We start from the raw sequence: 4,739 nt of genomic DNA on the forward strand, positions 1-4,739 counted from the left end.
TGTACAATGCATCAAAATTGGTCATGCCCACATTTGAACTCTTATTTAGGAAGTGAAAGTCGACGGTGCTATTCACCTTTAGTCTTAAAATCTGTATGTTACATTAATGAAGCATTCACACTATGAAAAAAAAAACACTGTGTGTACCTCCTTTCAGATCCATAATCTAAACAAACCCTGGTCTATATAAAGCCATTGTTGTGTTGCAGGAGAAACTAGCAAATTTTCGCTCAGCGACACGGCATGAAATGAATCCTGAAATGCAGCAAATGCATTTGAAATGCAAGTCGCAAATCACAATGAAGTCTTTGTCGAGGGTCAGTGAATCGGAATGGCAGTTTCATCTGACGTTTCAGAGCTAACAAAAAACGCAAATATATGTCATTTGTCCAGAGTCACAGACGAAACTGCCGTTTTGATACGCAGACCCTCGACAAAGACTACATTGTCATGAGGGGCATTTGACAATAGATTCTCTACGTTCCAGAAAGCGTCTGCGGAACTGTTGTGAAAACTACCTAGTGTCATCATCACCACTTACCATGTCTGGAATGTAAAGAAAGCTCAGACAAAAGAAAACAAAGGCTATATTTGATCATGACACAGGGCATTTCCGTGGGTATTCAAGACAGAACTCTGAAATCCCCCCCCCAAAAAAAAACACACACAGCTGGGTAGAGAGTGGCAATCAACGGATTGATGCCTTGCCAAAGGACACAATGCTGCGTTGGGATTCACATACACAAACCTCTGACTACATAGCTAGAGTGAATATAACTACACCACAATGCTCCATACCTGATTTTTAGCTACAATTTAAAAAAGAATACAAAGTCATCAGAATCTTCACTGGTAAGAGGACATCCATAAATTGAAAAAAAAAAACAAGGAAGTTGGAATGAAAACGAGTAAAGTAATGAAAAGTATGACAAAATAACCCAAGAATTATTATAAACTTTGTTCTATGTGTGAATGGCCCTTAATAGATGAATTGAACATGACCTCTAATGCTTAAGCTTGGTTTCTAGATATGCAATATGCCTTTTCCCACTTTGAAGGATACCTACGTACTTCCTCCTGGAAGAAAAGGGGAAGTGCTATTCCTTTCAAGTGGAAGAAGAGAGTATCATAAACAGTTCTTTGTCCTTTCCAGGTCTCTGACCGGGTGGTGCATATTCTTTTAAGAAATAACCATTATCCAAAATGAAAGTCACAAACAGACTGTTCATGACAATAGTTAGTTAGAATGAAATATCACACGCGGATATAATGAATTTGTAACAATACCCATTGTATGATTTGTTCCATGGTTTACATGTACTTTGGAAAGAAAATTCATTTACTCATAAATGCACTTGTACAGGTAGGCCCGAAGGACAAGAGAGTAAAAATAAGCATTAATTAGATTTTATAGCCATTCTCAAAATACAATCCAAATGAAAAACATCCTGAGTGAAACACCTGAATGTTAATTAATAATACCATCCACCTCTTCCAAATTATTTAATCAAATTTTAATATTAATACATGATGGACAAACTACGTTCATGTCGCCTCAGCTAATAATATCTGATTGTTCTTGAAAATTTTGGATACTACCATAACAAATTTATACTATAGACTGGTAAATTATCAAAATGAGTGGGTATCCCCAGGCCCCCCCCCCCCCAACGGGCATCAGTGGCGTAATAAGCCAAAAAATATGAGGGGGCTGGATATGGTTTATCACATAAAATTTACAAAAAGTTGCGAGCGAGCAAAAATTTCGACATTTTATTCCAAAAATCCAATTTTGTGAAAGATTTTGACATACATGTAATTTCAAGAAAAATAACATCATCCTTCTCCCTTTCCTTCCCTTTCCTTTTCTCTTTTTGTCTTGGTCATGAAAAATTGGGGGGGGGGGAGCACGAGCCTTCTAGCCCCTCCCCCATCTGCACGCCAGTGATGGCATAAGATATAGATATAAGGGCCTTGCTTGTTAAACTTTGTAACTGAGAATCCACCAATGCTTTATAGTAAAACTTGATGTAGCACACATATTTTTAATATTCAAATTTGTATAAAAAGTAGCTCACATTTATCATCAATAGCTTATATGATTGCTCATAAATTTCACACCTCCTTGATACATTTTCACCAAAATACAGAGCTCAAAATGACACTGATCTTACTTAAAGATATCAGGTGCTTTTTGTTCTTGAACACTCCATTTGTTTACATTACAACTGTTTACCTAATGCATCATTAATCAGACGCTAAAACTCAAGAGTAAATTTACCTTGTAAACCAGTTGGCTTTCATCCCTAAGACTCTTCAAAACAGACCTTTTGATAAATGACCATTTGATAAGAAAAACTGCCAGACTGCGTTGTTTGAAGGACCCGATTGCCAACCAAACTTTAGACGATATCTTAGATTTGGGATAGGATTGTATTACCTACCAAGGTGATCTGTACTTTGTCTGTAACGGAATCACCCCCCAAACACCTTACAAATTTGCATATCCTTTGCATACTGGTAGCTGAACAATTGAAAAGAGCAAGGACCTTGCAGTGGCATTGGAATGTTGTCACGTTGAGTCCAGCCATTGCATGGGCAGGGACAAATGATCAGACATGACCGGAAATTGAGTGTAAATTTTGTTTATTATTTGTGGTGTTAGTGTTGATTAACAAGTTGCTGTAAATTGGGTCTTCCTATGGGGAGGTCGGTGGTGTGTACGGACAAACGGGCGAGGCAGGCACTCCCGAGTATGTTGGTCTCACCACAGTGATTATGAAGACGGGGTCAACTGGGGGTTAATCGTTCAAGTTCAGAAAGCCAAGGAAGTGCACTATTTGGGGCATAATTTGCAGCGAAGGTCTGAACAACACTACTAAACAAGCCTGCCATAACTGACGGCTTCCCGACAAACACAGGAGATATTATACCTGTAGAACTATTGAGCTGTTGAACAAATAGATAGCTGGTTGATGTAATGGTTTATAACCGCTTTGTCTTCGCCTCGGAAACCCTACCGGTGATTAATGATTGCAAGAAAAAGTCTTTGAAATCAACGTGAATTGTTTTTCAGTAGTATGCTCTTCTCATAAATTTCAACATCACTGACTACTCAAATAATTATATAATATTGACTGGTCTTGAGGGGAACATCAAATATATTGCCAGCAAAAGAATCATATTGGCCCGAGTCTTTAGACGAGGGCAATATGTGTCTTTTAAGGGCAATATATTTGATGTTCCCCGAAAGAAGGGCAGTCAATATTTTTATTATCATCCAAATCAGATATCTAGAGCAAAAATCATGATAGCAGTGATATCTTTTAAGAATAGAGTTATGTTGTGTCATGATAATATCAGTGTCTAGGCTCTGCACTTTACCATTATGACGTACTTGCAAGCGCCCAGATCCAGCGTTGTCTTTATTATGACGTAGATCGTTGGTGTGCGGAACATTATGAAGCGTATCATTTCATTCGGATCCTCAAAGGCCCGGATGTGAGACCAGGGAAAATACAAAGGTATATTTTGTGTCGTCTCTGCATGCAAAGTCAATACGCGCATTGAGACCGAGGAAAATACAAACAATATACCTATACCTTGCCGGTATACAGAAAATGTAGGACAATACGGTTTTGGAAATGACCAGCTCAGATGTCGGATACGGGTGATAATAATTAATAAATCAACTCAACGATATAACCAAGGAGTTATAACCAATATATGTTATTGATCTGCCTGCCATGCATTCAGAATAAAAGCATGGACCTGGGCCCCGTTGCACAAAGAGTTACGATTGATCCGAACAATCGTAACTCTATGGAAATCCATCAGTGTCATAATTTTTTCTACAGGAAATTTGCAAAATGTCCTTTGTAATCAAAGGAGAACACCCCAAATTGTCAAGAAATCAATGAATTTATGGATATGCATTCATATCTAGAATTTTTTTTGAACAAACATGCATTTCGTATGTTGACTTTGCTGGCTTGCCATAGTTACGATTGATCGGATCAATCGTAACTCTTTGTACAACGGGGCCCTGGTGTATATATCTTTATGTTGATATTGATCAATAAAGACATGATTATAACAACATATACAAATAAGTAAATTAATTTATTAATTGATTGATTTATCAATTACAACATGGAATGATAGAGAAAATAAAAACAATAGAAATATTCAAGTCAAATAGACCATGAATTAAAACAAAATACTGAAAATATGAAAATCAAATTTATCTTAATAATAAATTATCAACAAATATATGGATGTGTGGATAAATCGAAGCTTAAACTTTTGGTATTAATTTGAAATGAACCAATTATTCATCAATTGATGAATACATTAATAATTGAAATAAAACAGATAAAAAAGTAACTTATGAATCAATTAATAAATTTACATGAAAAATGATTGCAAATAATGAATTTTATTTTTATCATACATGCAATTGGTGAAAAGGGGATTAAATTACCTCAATATATCACACAAATGGGATTTTTGCATGAATCACAGAAAACTTTACTTTTGCATTGAAGATCTTGGCAATTGTTTAAACCCATTGTTTCATTGACATATATATATGTTTATGTCATTATGAGGATATATGTAAAAAAAAAAATTGTAGTGTCCAAGCAGAGATGTAGAAAAATAATTTTAAGAAAGCGATAAACCACACTATTTTTTAAGCAGAAGCAAGTAGAGTATAAGGGACTTTTTTGTCATTTCCT

This window comes from Lytechinus pictus, chromosome 14, assembly GCF_037042905.1.
Source record: "Lytechinus pictus isolate F3 Inbred chromosome 14, Lp3.0, whole genome shotgun sequence".
In the NCBI taxonomy this organism is placed as follows: Eukaryota; Metazoa; Echinodermata; class Echinoidea; order Temnopleuroida; family Toxopneustidae; genus Lytechinus; species Lytechinus pictus.